Source organism: Schistocerca americana, unplaced genomic scaffold (genome assembly GCF_021461395.2).
Source record: "Schistocerca americana isolate TAMUIC-IGC-003095 unplaced genomic scaffold, iqSchAmer2.1 HiC_scaffold_338, whole genome shotgun sequence".
In the NCBI taxonomy this organism is placed as follows: domain Eukaryota; kingdom Metazoa; phylum Arthropoda; class Insecta; order Orthoptera; family Acrididae; genus Schistocerca; species Schistocerca americana.
The window spans coordinates 1-18201 of record NW_025726058.1 but is presented as its reverse complement, the minus strand read 5'-3'; the positions used below and the strand labels follow the sequence as shown (position 1 = coordinate 18201).

At 50.9% G+C, this 18201-nt stretch overlaps 4 pseudogenes; all 4 read right to left on the bottom strand.

Moving 5' to 3' along the window:
• Positions 1-2217: 2217 nt before the first annotated feature.
• LOC124580638 lies at positions 2218-2335 on the bottom strand (annotated as a pseudogene).
• Positions 2336-6356: 4021 nt separating this feature from the next.
• LOC124580626 lies at positions 6357-6474 on the bottom strand (annotated as a pseudogene).
• Positions 6475-10495: 4021 nt separating this feature from the next.
• Positions 10496-10613, bottom strand: LOC124580614 (annotated as a pseudogene).
• Positions 10614-14632: 4019 nt separating this feature from the next.
• LOC124580602 lies at positions 14633-14750 on the bottom strand (annotated as a pseudogene).
• Positions 14751-18201: the final 3451 nt, after the last annotated feature.

Sequence of the window (18201 nt, the reverse complement as noted above, 5' to 3'; positions counted from 1 at the left end):
AGTTTAACATGATTAAATATGGATTGAATATAGATGTTTCTTTTGTTAGTCTACTCACATAGTCATCTTCGGCGTAGTGATGTTTCGCACATTTTTAAGAACGCTACCTGGATATGCCCTATATGTGAAGCCGTAGCACTGCGGACACTGTTGTTGCACTGCACAAATTTTATACCGAACTCACATTTAACACACAACACTTTGGGGGCGTTGGAGGGTCTCTGCATCGGTGACGACGGAGGCGTGGAGGACTAGGGGGGGGCGTGGTGTGGCGGCAGCGGTGTCGGCGGCGTCGGCGGCGCCGGCGGCGTCGGCGGCGGCGGCAGCGTCGGCGGCGACGGCGGCGGCAGCGGCAGCGGCGGCGGCGGCGGCACCGGCGGCGGCGGCGGCGGCGGCGGCGGCAGCGGCGGCGGCGGCGGCGGCGGAGACGTCGGAGGCGGTCGTGGCGTGTGGGGACGGAGGGCGTCCTTGAAGGCGGCGTCCAGCGCTATCTGAAGGTAGTTCTGGAACGTCTGCCTGTAGTTGTTTTTCCGCTTGGCTCGCTTGTGTTCCTCCCAGAGATCGGTGAGGAACTGCACTCCGTCCGTTTGTTTTTTTGCGATTATGGCGTGCGCTGTCATCGCGAACGTCCACATGGTCGCGACGCGTTTGGGACGTGGGAAACCTTTTGCAGCCGGGATCGTGAGGGCTGTGGCTTCTATAGTTCGGTGATCCGCCCTGTTCATGAGCGCCACCATTTTCCTGCATGTCTCCCATATCGCCTGACTTGTCGGACATGTGAAGCGGTGTTCCGCGGTGTCGATCTCGTTGCACACTTCGCAGTGCGGCGACTCGCGCATGGCAATGCGCGCTAGGCGCTCGTTCGTCGGTATCTTGTTGTGTACGACTTTGTACCACGTGTCTCTAGCTTCCGGGGGTATGGCTTTCTCAGAGAGATTCTTCCAGACTTGTGGCCAGTCGTGGTCTGGAAGATTCGTCTCTGTTCTGCTTCTTCCTTGTTTGCCTCTCAGTGCACGATAGATTTTCGCTGCAGTTCTCATCTCTTTCACTGCTAGCGTGGATGAGATGTAGCTACTGTCCATTACTATCTGCTTCAAGTAGCGCATCTTGTAGGGTATTCTACTGACATCTACCGGCGCTTCCCCGGAATCGGGTCTGTGTTCTTTCAGTAGAGACGACGTGGTACAGTCTACACTTCTGTCCTCCATTTGTAGAGCTCGGTGGAGCAACAGTGCCGCGCATTTTCTCGTGACATCTATCAGGCCCAGCCCCCCTTCTTCTCTAGGGAGGGTGCTGGTGGCTTGCGACACTTTGAGAATTTCCCGCCTCCACAGCAGGTAGTATACAGCGCTTCCTATAGACTTCCCTATTTCTGTTGGTACGTTCATGACTTGTGCCATGTACCAAGCCTTCGCCAGGATCGTTTCGTTGATCAGCTGTGCTTTCTGATCCAACGTCAGGTTTCTGTTGGCGTGTGTCCTGACGAGTCCTCTCGTGGTGTTCAGGATGTTCCGCCAGTTCTCTGCGGCCATTTTGAGTGGGCAGGCCTGCAGCTGAACACCTAGAACTTTATATCTGTCGGTCACCTGGTACCATGGTCTGGCCTCTCTCAGTTTCCCGTTCCCTATCGGGACGAGCACGGTTTTTTTGGGGTTGGTTTTGGCCCCAGATGCCTTCCCAAAAGACTCTATTATTGGGAGGACTTTGTCGATGTCCTCTTTACCGTCCACGAAAATGCTCAAGTCATCGGCATATGCCATACATGTCACGTTTATATCGTTCAGCTTGTAGCCGTTGACGGTGGCAGCGAGTTTCCTGAGGACTGGGTCGAGGGCTACTGTGAATAGTGCCATCGACAGTGGGCACCCTTGCCTCACAGATTTCCCCAGTTTTATCGGCGTAGATGTCCAGCCGTTTACAGTAACTCTTGACGTGGCATTTGTTAACATGTTTTTGATGACTTGAGCGAATTCGGAGCCAAAACCCAGTCTTGCCAAGGTCTTCAGCAGGTACCGGTGACCGATCCTGTCGAAGGCCTTTTGGAAGTCTACAGAGATGATCGCTGCAGTCGCTCTGTTGGATGCGGCGTGGGCTATAACGTCTCTGTACGTGCAGACGGCGTCGAAAATGTTTCTGCCTAACACTGCACATGTCTGCCATGGGCTGATTGCTTTTTTGAGGGCGAGCTTCATATTTTCCGCGACGCATTTCGCTACGAGCTTGTAGTCCCGGTGTTCCCAGGCGGTCACCCATCCAAGTACTAACCGGGCCCGATGTTGCTTAACTTCGGTGATCGGACGAGAACCGGTGTTTTCAACATGGTATGGCCGTTGGCGTCCTTATACTGTAGCCGCGCCACAGAAGAAGCGTTCGCCTCTTCTCCCAACACACGCAATCGCCGCTTTCCGTGGCACATTTGACGCAAAGCATGTCTTTCCACCTCGAAGGTGGCGCGGAGTGCGCGCTCGCCTCGGCGTCTCATAGGCGACTGCCGAACCAAGGTGAGGCGCACAACACAGCTGCTGGATGCACCGCCTGTCATTCGTTTGGTGCGTGCGGCCTCCGACACTGGCTGGCGACGCACCTTGTTCCTGTTATCCGGCGCGGGGCTTGCGCGCGGTGTCCTGCTGGACCGACGGAAGCTTTCTCACCTGCCTGACACGCGCCGCGCTTCCAGATATTTGCGTAATTTGCGCGGTGCATTCTCGCCTGCCTCCCCTTCCGTCCCGACTTGTCCCGACTTTGCTCGACTGCCGCTCGCTGCCGCTCGGGTCGCGGTCCATTTGACAGCACAAGCGCGAGAAACGTCTGCGGGAGGACAAATGAATCAATTTATGATTACAAATCGAATTTGGAGCTGTACGCCGCTGCAGAACGATAGGCGCTATCGTATTTCGGAGCATACCGCCCGATTCGTACTGTTTTGTCGTTTTCAAAGACTTCCTGGCAAACTTGGTTAGCACATTCTCCTTCAAACTGAGTTAGTTGCTGCAGTTTCGTTTCTTACGGCCGTTTAAAATGCTTAGGGAAGTCTCTTTGTCACAACAGAAAGGTGGTATGGAAAGAGGGCTGGCAGGAGTAGCGACTAAAAAGCGAAAAACGAACACAGCCAGAGTTCCCAGGCGCTCACCCAACTGAGTCCTAACGTTGTTGCTTCACTTCGGTGATCGGACGAGAACGGAAGATTTTATTTACTTATTTTTTTGTTTGTTTGCTTGCTTGCTTGCTTGTTTTTGTTTATTTACTTTGTGGAATTTAGCACTGCTACAAAGCAGTAGGCGCTGACGTATTTCAAAACTCATCTGTCGATTCGTAGTGTGTTGTTATTTCCGAGGCGTTCTAGCAATCTTCTTTCGCGCATTCTTGCTCAAACTGAGTCCATTACTGCAATTTCGTATCTTACGTTTGATACAGTGGTTTAAAATGCTTGTGGAAGCATCTTTGTCAACACCTGAAAGTTAGTATGAAAAGAGGGCTGGCAGGTGCAGCGACGTAAAAATGAAAAAATGAGATAGAGCCAACAGCACCTTTTTTTTTTTTAAAACGTAATAAACTTTTATTTACAAAATAACAAATACAGTCATGAGATTCCAAGGTATTTTCAATTTCAATTTCAGTTAGTTATCGAGTCTTTTTCTTTTCTTTACTGATATGTAACTTTGTTGCAATTGTCTGTTTCATTATATTTTGTGCATTTGCAGGTTGATTTACACTGTTGCACTGATTTGTAAGTCAGTGGAGCAAGAATATTTCATTTTTCAGTTTTGTTTGCGTTTTTGTTAAATTTTATGGGTTATTGATTCAAACACTTCTAAGTTCTTTACTTTAGGTCGAGTTTTTGGTCTGGTGCCATTATGTGGCTTGTAGCTATTATTAGAGATGTCTTATTGGCTAAGGCTTACATTTAAGAGACAAAGGACAATGACAAATATGTATGAAAGAATATTATATACATATAGCGAGGTGTCCACGAGATGGTGGTTGAGGGGAAGAGAGCGAGAGAGGGAGAGAGAGAGAAATAGAGAGACAGAGAGAGAGAGAGAGAGAGAGAGAGAGAGAGAGAGAGAGAGGGCGATACGGAACACATTTGAAACATAATTAAAGAATAATTCTATAAGTGGACAACTATATTCTAGATAAGTTTAACATGATTAAATATGGATTGAATATAGATGTTTCTTTTGTTAGTCTACTCACATAGTCATCTTCGGCGTAGTGATGTTTCGCACATTTTTAAGAACGCTACCTGGATATGCCCTATATGTGAAGCCGTAGCACTGCGGACACTGTTGTTGCACTGCACAAATTTTATACCGAACTCACATTTAACACACAACACTTTGGGGGCGTTGGAGGGTCTCTGCATCGGTGACGACGGAGGCGTGGAGGACTAGGGGGGGGCGTGGTGTGGCGGCAGCGGTGTCGGCGGCGTCGGCGGCGCCGGCGGCGTCGGCGGCGGCGGCAGCGTCGGCGGCGACGGCGGCGGCAGCGGCAGCGGCGGCGGCGGCGGCGCCGGCGGCGGCGGCGGCGGCGGCGGCGGCAGCGGCGGCGGCGGCGGCGGCGGAGACGTCGGAGGCGGTCGTGGCTTGTGGGGACGGAGGGCGTCCTTGAAGGCGGCGTCCAGCGCTATCTGAAGGTAGTTCTGGAACGTCTGCCTGTAGTTGTTTTTCCGCTTGGCTCGCTTGTGTTCCTCCCAGAGATCGGTGAGGAACTGCACTCCGTCCGTTTGTTTTTTTGCGATTATGGCGTGCGCTGTCATCGCGAACGTCCACATGGTCGCGACGCGTTTGGGACGTGGGAAACCTTTTGCAGCCGGGATCGTGAGGGCTGTGGCTTCTATAGTTCGGTGATCCGCCCTGTTCATGAGCGCCACCATTTTCCTGCATGTCTCCCATATCGCCTGACTTGTCGGACATGTGAAGCGGTGTTCCGCGGTGTCGATCTCGTTGCACACTTCGCAGTGCGGCGACTCGCGCATGGCAATGCGCGCTAGGCGCTCGTTCGTCGGTATCTTGTTGTGTACGACTTTGTACCACGTGTCTCTAGCTTCCGGGGGTATGGCTTTCTCAGAGAGATTCTTCCAGACTTGTGGCCAGTCGTGGTCTGGAAGATTCGTCTCTGTTCTGCTTCTTCCTTGTTTGCCTCTCAGTGCACGATAGATTTTCGCTGCAGTTCTCATCTCTTTCACTGCTAGCGTGGATGAGATGTAGCTACTGTCCATTACTATCTGCTTCAAGTAGCGCATCTTGTAGGGTATTCTACTGACATCTACCGGCGCTTCCCCGGAATCGGGTCTGTGTTCTTTCAGTAGAGACGACGTGGTACAGTCTACACTTCTGTCCTCCATTTGTAGAGCTCGGTGGAGCAACAGTGCCGCGCATTTTCTCGTGACATCTATCAGGCCCAGCCCCCCTTCTTCTCTAGGGAGGGTGCTGGTGGCTTGCGACACTTTGAGAATTTCCCGCCTCCACAGCAGGTAGTATACAGCGCTTCCTATAGACTTCCCTATTTCTGTTGGTACGTTCATGACTTGTGCCATGTACCAAGCCTTCGCCAGGATCGTTTCGTTGATCAGCTGTGCTTTCTGATCCAACGTCAGGTTTCTGTTGGCGTGTGTCCTGACGAGTCCTCTCGTGGTGTTCAGGATGTTCCGCCAGTTCTCTGCGGCCATTTTGAGTGGGCAGGCCTGCAGCTGAACACCTAGAACTTTATATCTGTCGGTCACCTGGTACCATGGTCTGGCCTCTCTCAGTTTCCCGTTCCCTATCGGGACGAGCACGGTTTTTTTGGGGTTGGTTTTGGCCCCAGATGCCTTCCCAAAAGACTCTATTATTGGGAGGACTTTGTCGATGTCCTCTTTACCGTCCACGAAAATGCTCAAGTCATCGGCATATGCCATACATGTCACGTTTATATCGTTCAGCTTGTAGCCGTTGACGGTGGCAGCGAGTTTCCTGAGGACTGGGTCGAGGGCTACTGTGAATAGTGCCATCGACAGTGGGCACCCTTGCCTCACAGATTTCCCCAGTTTTATCGGCGTAGATGTCCAGCCGTTTACAGTAACTCTTGACGTGGCATTTGTTAACATGTTTTTGATGACTTGAGCGAATTCGGAGCCAAAACCCAGTCTTGCCAAGGTCTTCAGCAGGTACCGGTGACCGATCCTGTCGAAGGCCTTTTGGAAGTCTACAGAGATGATCGCTGCAGTCGCTCTGTTGGATGCGGCGTGGGCTATAACGTCTCTGTACGTGCAGACGGCGTCGAAAATGTTTCTGCCTAACACTGCACATGTCTGCCATGGGCTGATTGCTTTTTTGAGGGCGAGCTTCATATTTTCCGCGACGCATTTCGCTACGAGCTTGTAGTCCCGGTGTTCCCAGGCGGTCACCCATCCAAGTACTAACCGGGCCCGATGTTGCTTAACTTCGGTGATCGGACGAGAACCGGTGTTTTCAACATGGTATGGCCGTTGGCGTCCTTATACTGTAGCCGCGCCACAGAAGAAGCGTTCGCCTCTTCTCCCAACACACGCAATCGCCGCTTTCCGTGGCACATTTGACGCAAAGCATGTCTTTCCACCTCGAAGGTGGCGCGGAGTGCGCGCTCGCCTCGGCGTCTCATAGGCGACTGCCGAACCAAGGTGAGGCGCACAACACAGCTGCTGGATGCACCGCCTGTCATTCGTTTGGTGCGTGCGGCCTCCGACACTGGCTGGCGACGCACCTTGTTCCTGTTATCCGGCGCGGGGCTTGCGCGCGGTGTCCTGCTGGACCGACGGAAGCTTTCTCACCTGCCTGACACGCGCCGCGCTTCCAGATATTTGCGTAATTTGCGCGGTGCATTCTCGCCTGCCTCCCCTTCCGTCCCGACTTGTCCCGACTTTGCTCGACTGCCGCTCGCTGCCGCTCGGGTCGCGGTCCATTTGACAGCACAAGCGCGAGAAACGTCTGCGGGAGGACAAATGAATCAATTTATGATTACAAATCGAATTTGGAGCTGTACGCCGCTGCAGAACGATAGGCGCTATCGTATTTCGGAGCATACCGCCCGATTCGTACTGTTTTGTCGTTTTCAAAGACTTCCTGGCAAACTTGGTTAGCACATTCTCCTTCAAACTGAGTTAGTTGCTGCAGTTTCGTTTCTTACGGCCGTTTAAAATGCTTAGGGAAGTCTCTTTGTCACAACAGAAAGGTGGTATGGAAAGAGGGCTGGCAGGAGTAGCGACTAAAAAGCGAAAAACGAACACAGCCAGAGTTCCCAGGCGCTCACCCAACTGAGTCCTAACGTTGTTGCTTCACTTCGGTGATCGGACGAGAACGGAAGATTTTATTTACTTATTTTTTTGTTTGTTTGCTTGCTTGCTTGCTTGTTTTTGTTTATTTACTTTGTGGAATTTAGCACTGCTACAAAGCAGTAGGCGCTGACGTATTTCAAAACTCATCTGTCGATTCGTAGTGTGTTGTTATTTCCGAGGCGTTCTAGCAATCTTCTTTCGCGCATTCTTGCTCAAACTGAGTCCATTACTGCAATTTCGTATCTTACGTTTGATACAGTGGTTTAAAATGCTTGTGGAAGCATCTTTGTCAACACCTGAAAGTTAGTATGAAAAGAGGGCTGGCAGGTGCAGCGACGTAAAAATGAAAAAATGAGATAGAGCCAACAGCACCTTTTTTTTTTTTAAAACGTAATAAACTTTTATTTACAAAATAACAAATACAGTCATGAGATTCCAAGGTATTTTCAATTTCAATTTCAGTTAGTTATCGAGTCTTTTTCTTTTCTTTACTGATATGTAACTTTGTTGCAATTGTCTGTTTCATTATATTTTGTGCATTTGCAGGTTGATTTACACTGTTGCACTGATTTGTAAGTCAGTGGAGCAAGAATATTTCATTTTTCAGTTTTGTTTGCGTTTTTGTTAAATTTTATGGGTTATTGATTCAAACACTTCTAAGTTCTTTACTTTAGGTCGAGTTTTTGGTCTGGTGCCATTATGTGGCTTGTAGCTATTATTAGAGATGTCTTATTGGCTAAGGCTTACATTTAAGAGACAAAGGACAATGACAAATATGTATGAAAGAATATTATATACATATAGCGAGGTGTCCACGAGATGGTGGTTGAGGGGAAGAGAGCGAGAGAGGGAGAGAGAGAGAAATAGAGAGACAGAGAGAGAGAGAGAGAGAGAGAGAGAGAGAGAGAGAGAGAGGGCGATACGGAACACATTTGAAACATAATTAAAGAATAATTCTATAAGTGGACAACTATATTCTAGATAAGTTTAACATGATTAAATATGGATTGAATATAGATGTTTCTTTTGTTAGTCTACTCACATAGTCATCTTCGGCGTAGTGATGTTTCGCACATTTTTAAGAACGCTACCTGGATATGCCCTATATGTGAAGCCGTAGCACTGCGGACACTGTTGTTGCACTGCACAAATTTTATACCGAACTCACATTTAACACACAACACTTTGGGGGCGTTGGAGGGTCTCTGCATCGGTGACGACGGAGGCGTGGAGGACTAGGGGGGGGCGTGGTGTGGCGGCAGCGGTGTCGGCGGCGTCGGCGGCGCCGGCGGCGTCGGCGGCGGCGGCAGCGTCGGCGGCGACGGCGGCGGCAGCGGCAGCGGCGGCGGCGGCGGCGCCGGCGGCGGCGGCGGCGGCGGCGGCGGCAGCGGCGGCGGCGGCGGCGGCGGAGACGTCGGAGGCGGTCGTGGCGTGTGGGGACGGAGGGCGTCCTTGAAGGCGGCGTCCAGCGCTATCTGAAGGTAGTTCTGGAACGTCTGCCTGTAGTTGTTTTTCCGCTTGGCTCGCTTGTGTTCCTCCCAGAGATCGGTGAGGAACTGCACTCCGTCCGTTTGTTTTTTTGCGATTATGGCGTGCGCTGTCATCGCGAACGTCCACATGGTCGCGACGCGTTTGGGACGTGGGAAACCTTTTGCAGCCGGGATCGTGAGGGCTGTGGCTTCTATAGTTCGGTGATCCGCCCTGTTCATGAGCGCCACCATTTTCCTGCATGTCTCCCATATCGCCTGACTTGTCGGACATGTGAAGCGGTGTTCCGCGGTGTCGATCTCGTTGCACACTTCGCAGTGCGGCGACTCGCGCATGGCAATGCGCGCTAGGCGCTCGTTCGTCGGTATCTTGTTGTGTACGACTTTGTACCACGTGTCTCTAGCTTCCGGGGGTATGGCTTTCTCAGAGAGATTCTTCCAGACTTGTGGCCAGTCGTGGTCTGGAAGATTCGTCTCTGTTCTGCTTCTTCCTTGTTTGCCTCTCAGTGCACGATAGATTTTCGCTGCAGTTCTCATCTCTTTCACTGCTAGCGTGGATGAGATGTAGCTACTGTCCATTACTATCTGCTTCAAGTAGCGCATCTTGTAGGGTATTCTACTGACATCTACCGGCGCTTCCCCGGAATCGGGTCTGTGTTCTTTCAGTAGAGACGACGTGGTACAGTCTACACTTCTGTCCTCCATTTGTAGAGCTCGGTGGAGCAACAGTGCCGCGCATTTTCTCGTGACATCTATCAGGCCCAGCCCCCCTTCTTCTCTAGGGAGGGTGCTGGTGGCTTGCGACACTTTGAGAATTTCCCGCCTCCACAGCAGGTAGTATACAGCGCTTCCTATAGACTTCCCTATTTCTGTTGGTACGTTCATGACTTGTGCCATGTACCAAGCCTTCGCCAGGATCGTTTCGTTGATCAGCTGTGCTTTCTGATCCAACGTCAGGTTTCTGTTGGCGTGTGTCCTGACGAGTCCTCTCGTGGTGTTCAGGATGTTCCGCCAGTTCTCTGCGGCCATTTTGAGTGGGCAGGCCTGCAGCTGAACACCTAGAACTTTATATCTGTCGGTCACCTGGTACCATGGTCTGGCCTCTCTCAGTTTCCCGTTCCCTATCGGGACGAGCACGGTTTTTTTGGGGTTGGTTTTGGCCCCAGATGCCTTCCCAAAAGACTCTATTATTGGGAGGACTTTGTCGATGTCCTCTTTACCGTCCACGAAAATGCTCAAGTCATCGGCATATGCCATACATGTCACGTTTATATCGTTCAGCTTGTAGCCGTTGACGGTGGCAGCGAGTTTCCTGAGGACTGGGTCGAGGGCTACTGTGAATAGTGCCATCGACAGTGGGCACCCTTGCCTCACAGATTTCCCCAGTTTTATCGGCGTAGATGTCCAGCCGTTTACAGTAACTCTTGACGTGGCATTTGTTAACATGTTTTTGATGACTTGAGCGAATTCGGAGCCAAAACCCAGTCTTGCCAAGGTCTTCAGCAGGTACCGGTGACCGATCCTGTCGAAGGCCTTTTGGAAGTCTACAGAGATGATCGCTGCAGTCGCTCTGTTGGATGCGGCGTGGGCTATAACGTCTCTGTACGTGCAGACGGCGTCGAAAATGTTTCTGCCTAACACTGCACATGTCTGCCATGGGCTGATTGCTTTTTTGAGGGCGAGCTTCATATTTTCCGCGACGCATTTCGCTACGAGCTTGTAGTCCCGGTGTTCCCAGGCGGTCACCCATCCAAGTACTAACCGGGCCCGATGTTGCTTAACTTCGGTGATCGGACGAGAACCGGTGTTTTCAACATGGTATGGCCGTTGGCGTCCTTATACTGTAGCCGCGCCACAGAAGAAGCGTTCGCCTCTTCTCCCAACACACGCAATCGCCGCTTTCCGTGGCACATTTGACGCAAAGCATGTCTTTCCACCTCGAAGGTGGCGCGGAGTGCGCGCTCGCCTCGGCGTCTCATAGGCGACTGCCGAACCAAGGTGAGGCGCACAACACAGCTGCTGGATGCACCGCCTGTCATTCGTTTGGTGCGTGCGGCCTCCGACACTGGCTGGCGACGCACCTTGTTCCTGTTATCCGGCGCGGGGCTTGCGCGCGGTGTCCTGCTGGACCGACGGAAGCTTTCTCACCTGCCTGACACGCGCCGCGCTTCCAGATATTTGCGTAATTTGCGCGGTGCATTCTCGCCTGCCTCCCCTTCCGTCCCGACTTGTCCCGACTTTGCTCGACTGCCGCTCGCTGCCGCTCGGGTCGCGGTCCATTTGACAGCACAAGCGCGAGAAACGTCTGCGGGAGGACAAATGAATCAATTTATGATTACAAATCGAATTTGGAGCTGTACGCCGCTGCAGAACGATAGGCGCTATCGTATTTCGGAGCATACCGCCCGATTCGTACTGTTTTGTCGTTTTCAAAGACTTCCTGGCAAACTTGGTTAGCACATTCTCCTTCAAACTGAGTTAGTTGCTGCAGTTTCGTTTCTTACGGCCGTTTAAAATGCTTAGGGAAGTCTCTTTGTCACAACAGAAAGGTGGTATGGAAAGAGGGCTGGCAGGAGTAGCGACTAAAAAGCGAAAAACGAACACAGCCAGAGTTCCCAGGCGCTCACCCAACTGAGTCCTAACGTTGTTGCTTCACTTCGGTGATCGGACGAGAACGGAAGATTTTATTTACTTATTTTTTTGTTTGTTTGCTTGCTTGCTTGCTTGTTTTTGTTTATTTACTTTGTGGAATTTAGCACTGCTACAAAGCAGTAGGCGCTGACGTATTTCAAAACTCATCTGTCGATTCGTAGTGTGTTGTTATTTCCGAGGCGTTCTAGCAATCTTCTTTCGCGCATTCTTGCTCAAACTGAGTCCATTACTGCAATTTCGTATCTTACGTTTGATACAGTGGTTTAAAATGCTTGTGGAAGCATCTTTGTCAACACCTGAAAGTTAGTATGAAAAGAGGGCTGGCAGGTGCAGCGACGTAAAAATGAAAAAATGAGATAGAGCCAACAGCACCTTTTTTTTTTTTAAAACGTAATAAACTTTTATTTACAAAATAACAAATACAGTCATGAGATTCCAAGGTATTTTCAATTTCAATTTCAGTTAGTTATCGAGTCTTTTTCTTTTCTTTACTGATATGTAACTTTGTTGCAATTGTCTGTTTCATTATATTTTGTGCATTTGCAGGTTGATTTACACTGTTGCACTGATTTGTAAGTCAGTGGAGCAAGAATATTTCATTTTTCAGTTTTGTTTGCGTTTTTGTTAAATTTTATGGGTTATTGATTCAAACACTTCTAAGTTCTTTACTTTAGGTCGAGTTTTTGGTCTGGTGCCATTATGTGGCTTGTAGCTATTATTAGAGATGTCTTATTGGCTAAGGCTTACATTTAAGAGACAAAGGACAATGACAAATATGTATGAAAGAATATTATATACATATAGCGAGGTGTCCACGAGATGGTGGTTGAGGGGAAGAGAGCGAGAGAGGGAGAGAGAGAGAAATAGAGAGACAGAGAGAGAGAGAGAGAGAGAGAGAGAGAGAGAGAGAGAGGGCGATACGGAACACATTTGAAACATAATTAAAGAATAATTCTATAAGTGGACAACTATATTCTAGATAAGTTTAACATGATTAAATATGGATTGAATATAGATGTTTCTTTTGTTAGTCTACTCACATAGTCATCTTCGGCGTAGTGATGTTTCGCACATTTTTAAGAACGCTACCTGGATATGCCCTATATGTGAAGCCGTAGCACTGCGGACACTGTTGTTGCACTGCACAAATTTTATACCGAACTCACATTTAACACACAACACTTTGGGGGCGTTGGAGGGTCTCTGCATCGGTGACGACGGAGGCGTGGAGGACTAGGGGGGGGCGTGGTGTGGCGGCAGCGGTGTCGGCGGCGTCGGCGGCGCCGGCGGCGTCGGCGGCGGCGGCAGCGTCGGCGGCGACGGCGGCGGCAGCGGCAGCGGCGGCGGCGGCGGCGCCGGCGGCGGCGGCGGCGGCGGCGGCGGCAGCGGCGGCGGCGGCGGCGGCGGAGACGTCGGAGGCGGTCGTGGCGTGTGGGGACGGAGGGCGTCCTTGAAGGCGGCGTCCAGCGCTATCTGAAGGTAGTTCTGGAACGTCTGCCTGTAGTTGTTTTTCCGCTTGGCTCGCTTGTGTTCCTCCCAGAGATCGGTGAGGAACTGCACTCCGTCCGTTTGTTTTTTTGCGATTATGGCGTGCGCTGTCATCGCGAACGTCCACATGGTCGCGACGCGTTTGGGACGTGGGAAACCTTTTGCAGCCGGGATCGTGAGGGCTGTGGCTTCTATAGTTCGGTGATCCGCCCTGTTCATGAGCGCCACCATTTTCCTGCATGTCTCCCATATCGCCTGACTTGTCGGACATGTGAAGCGGTGTTCCGCGGTGTCGATCTCGTTGCACACTTCGCAGTGCGGCGACTCGCGCATGGCAATGCGCGCTAGGCGCTCGTTCGTCGGTATCTTGTTGTGTACGACTTTGTACCACGTGTCTCTAGCTTCCGGGGGTATGGCTTTCTCAGAGAGATTCTTCCAGACTTGTGGCCAGTCGTGGTCTGGAAGATTCGTCTCTGTTCTGCTTCTTCCTTGTTTGCCTCTCAGTGCACGATAGATTTTCGCTGCAGTTCTCATCTCTTTCACTGCTAGCGTGGATGAGATGTAGCTACTGTCCATTACTATCTGCTTCAAGTAGCGCATCTTGTAGGGTATTCTACTGACATCTACCGGCGCTTCCCCGGAATCGGGTCTGTGTTCTTTCAGTAGAGACGACGTGGTACAGTCTACACTTCTGTCCTCCATTTGTAGAGCTCGGTGGAGCAACAGTGCCGCGCATTTTCTCGTGACATCTATCAGGCCCAGCCCCCCTTCTTCTCTAGGGAGGGTGCTGGTGGCTTGCGACACTTTGAGAATTTCCCGCCTCCACAGCAGGTAGTATACAGCGCTTCCTATAGACTTCCCTATTTCTGTTGGTACGTTCATGACTTGTGCCATGTACCAAGCCTTCGCCAGGATCGTTTCGTTGATCAGCTGTGCTTTCTGATCCAACGTCAGGTTTCTGTTGGCGTGTGTCCTGACGAGTCCTCTCGTGGTGTTCAGGATGTTCCGCCAGTTCTCTGCGGCCATTTTGAGTGGGCAGGCCTGCAGCTGAACACCTAGAACTTTATATCTGTCGGTCACCTGGTACCATGGTCTGGCCTCTCTCAGTTTCCCGTTCCCTATCGGGACGAGCACGGTTTTTTTGGGGTTGGTTTTGGCCCCAGATGCCTTCCCAAAAGACTCTATTATTGGGAGGACTTTGTCGATGTCCTCTTTACCGTCCACGAAAATGCTCAAGTCATCGGCATATGCCATACATGTCACGTTTATATCGTTCAGCTTGTAGCCGTTGACGGTGGCAGCGAGTTTCCTGAGGACTGGGTCGAGGGCTACTGTGAATAGTGCCATCGACAGTGGGCACCCTTGCCTCACAGATTTCCCCAGTTTTATCGGCGTAGATGTCCAGCCGTTTACAGTAACTCTTGACGTGGCATTTGTTAACATGTTTTTGATGACTTGAGCGAATTCGGAGCCAAAACCCAGTCTTGCCAAGGTCTTCAGCAGGTACCGGTGACCGATCCTGTCGAAGGCCTTTTGGAAGTCTACAGAGATGATCGCTGCAGTCGCTCTGTTGGATGCGGCGTGGGCTATAACGTCTCTGTACGTGCAGACGGCGTCGAAAATGTTTCTGCCTAACACTGCACATGTCTGCCATGGGCTGATTGCTTTTTTGAGGGCGAGCTTCATATTTTCCGCGACGCATTTCGCTACGAGCTTGTAGTCCCGGTGTTCCCAGGCGGTCACCCATCCAAGTACTAACCGGGCCCGATGTTGCTTAACTTCGGTGATCGGACGAGAACCGGTGTTTTCAACATGGTATGGCCGTTGGCGTCCTTATACTGTAGCCGCGCCACAGAAGAAGCGTTCGCCTCTTCTCCCAACACACGCAATCGCCGCTTTCCGTGGCACATTTGACGCAAAGCATGTCTTTCCACCTCGAAGGTGGCGCGGAGTGCGCGCTCGCCTCGGCGTCTCATAGGCGACTGCCGAACCAAGGTGAGGCGCACAACACAGCTGCTGGATGCACCGCCTGTCATTCGTTTGGTGCGTGCGGCCTCCGACACTGGCTGGCGACGCACCTTGTTCCTGTTATCCGGCGCGGGGCTTGCGCGCGGTGTCCTGCTGGACCGACGGAAGCTTTCTCACCTGCCTGACACGCGCCGCGCTTCCAGATATTTGCGTAATTTGCGCGGTGCATTCTCGCCTGCCTCCCCTTCCGTCCCGACTTGTCCCGACTTTGCTCGACTGCCGCTCGCTGCCGCTCGGGTCGCGGTCCATTTGACAGCACAAGCGCGAGAAACGTCTGCGGGAGGACAAATGAATCAATTTATGATTACAAATCGAATTTGGAGCTGTACGCCGCTGCAGAACGATAGGCGCTATCGTATTTCGGAGCATACCGCCCGATTCGTACTGTTTTGTCGTTTTCAAAGACTTCCTGGCAAACTTGGTTAGCACATTCTCCTTCAAACTGAGTTAGTTGCTGCAGTTTCGTTTCTTACGGCCGTTTAAAATGCTTAGGGAAGTCTCTTTGTCACAACAGAAAGGTGGTATGGAAAGAGGGCTGGCAGGAGTAGCGACTAAAAAGCGAAAAACGAACACAGCCAGAGTTCCCAGGCGCTCACCCAACTGAGTCCTAACGTTGTTGCTTCACTTCGGTGATCGGACGAGAACGGAAGATTTTATTTACTTATTTTTTTGTTTGTTTGCTTGCTTGCTTGCTTGTTTTTGTTTATTTACTTTGTGGAATTTAGCACTGCTACAAAGCAGTAGGCGCTGACGTATTTCAAAACTCATCTGTCGATTCGTAGTGTGTTGTTATTTCCGAGGCGTTCTAGCAATCTTCTTTCGCGCATTCTTGCTCAAACTGAGTCCATTACTGCAATTTCGTATCTTACGTTTGATACAGTGGTTTAAAATGCTTGTGGAAGCATCTTTGTCAACACCTGAAAGTTAGTATGAAAAGAGGGCTGGCAGGTGCAGCGACGTAAAAATGAAAAAATGAGATAGAGCCAACAGCACCTTTTTTTTTTTTAAAACGTAATAAACTTTTATTTACAAAATAACAAATACAGTCATGAGATTCCAAGGTATTTTCAATTTCAATTTCAGTTAGTTATCGAGTCTTTTTCTTTTCTTTACTGATATGTAACTTTGTTGCAATTGTCTGTTTCATTATATTTTGTGCATTTGCAGGTTGATTTACACTGTTGCACTGATTTGTAAGTCAGTGGAGCAAGAATATTTCATTTTTCAGTTTTGTTTGCGTTTTTGTTAAATTTTATGGGTTATTGATTCAAACACTTCTAAGTTCTTTACTTTAGGTCGAGTTTTTGGTCTGGTGCCATTATGTGGCTTGTAGCTATTATTAGAGATGTCTTATTGGCTAAGGCTTACATTTAAGAGACAAAGGACAATGACAAATATGTATGAAAGAATATTATATACATATAGCGAGGTGTCCACGAGATGGTGGTTGAGGGGAAGAGAGCGAGAGAGGGAGAGAGAGAGAAATAGAGAGACAGAGAGAGAGAGAGAGAGAGAGAGAGAGAGAGAGAGAGAGAGGGCGATACGGAACACATTTGAAACATAATTAAAGAATAATTCTATAAGTGGACAACTATATTCTAGATAAGTTTAACATGATTAAATATGGATTGAATATAGATGTTTCTTTTGTTAGTCTACTCACATAGTCATCTTCGGCGTAGTGATGTTTCGCACATTTTTAAGAACGCTACCTGGATATGCCCTATATGTGAAGCCGTAGCACTGCGGACACTGTTGTTGCACTGCACAAATTTTATACCGAACTCACATTTAACACACAACACTTTGGGGGCGTTGGAGGGTCTCTGCATCGGTGACGACGGAGGCGTGGAGGACTAGGGGGGGGCGTGGTGTGGCGGCAGCGGTGTCGGCGGCGTCGGCGGCGCCGGCGGCGTCGGCGGCGGCGGCAGCGTCGGCGGCGACGGCGGCGGCAGCGGCAGCGGCGGCGGCGGCGGCGCCGGCGGCGGCGGCGGCGGCGGCGGCGGCAGCGGCGGCGGCGGCGGCGGCGGAGACGTCGGAGGCGGTCGTGGCGTGTGGGGACGGAGGGCGTCCTTGAAGGCGGCGTCCAGCGCTATCTGAAGGTAGTTCTGGAACGTCTGCCTGTAGTTGTTTTTCCGCTTGGCTCGCTTGTGTTCCTCCCAGAGATCGGTGAGGAACTGCACTCCGTCCGTTTGTTTTTTTGCGATTATGGCGTGCGCTGTCATCGCGAACGTCCACATGGTCGCGACGCGTTTGGGACGTGGGAAACCTTTTGCAGCCGGGATCGTGAGGGCTGTGGCTTCTATAGTTCGGTGATCCGCCCTGTTCATGAGCGCCACCATTTTCCTGCATGTCTCCCATATCGCCTGACTTGTCGGACATGTGAAGCGGTGTTCCGCGGTGTCGATCTCGTTGCACACTTCGCAGTGCGGCGACTCGCGCATGGCAATGCGCGCTAGGCGCTCGTTCGTCGGTATCTTGTTGTGTACGACTTTGTACCACGTGTCTCTAGCTTCCGGGGGTATGGCTTTCTCAGAGAGATTCTTCCAGACTTGTGGCCAGTCGTGGTCTGGAAGATTCGTCTCTGTTCTGCTTCTTCCTTGTTTGCCTCTCAGTGCACGATAGATTTTCGCTGCAGTTCTCATCTCTTTCACTGCTAGCGTGGATGAGATGTAGCTACTGTCCATTACTATCTGCTTCAAGTAGCGCATCTTGTAGGGTATTCTACTGACATCTACCGGCGCTTCCCCGGAATCGGGTCTGTGTTCTTTCAGTAGAGACGACGTGGTACAGTCTACACTTCTGTCCTCCATTTGTAGAGCTCGGTGGAGCAACAGTGCCGCGCATTTTCTCGTGACATCTATCAGGCCCAGCCCCCCTTCTTCTCTAGGGAGGGTGCTGGTGGCTTGCGACACTTTGAGAATTTCCCGCCTCCACAGCAGGTAGTATACAGCGCTTCCTATAGACTTCCCTATTTCTGTTGGTACGTTCATGACTTGTGCCATGTACCAAGCCTTCGCCAGGATCGTTTCGTTGATCAGCTGTGCTTTCTGATCCAACGTCAGGTTTCTGTTGGCGTGTGTCCTGACGAGTCCTCTCGTGGTGTTCAGGATGTTCCGCCAGTTCTCTGCGGCCATTTTGAGTGGGCAGGCCTGCAGCTGAACACCTAGAACTTTATATCTGTCGGTCACCTGGTACCATGGTCTGGCCTCTCTCAGTTTCCCGTTCCCTATCGGGACGAGCACGGTTTTT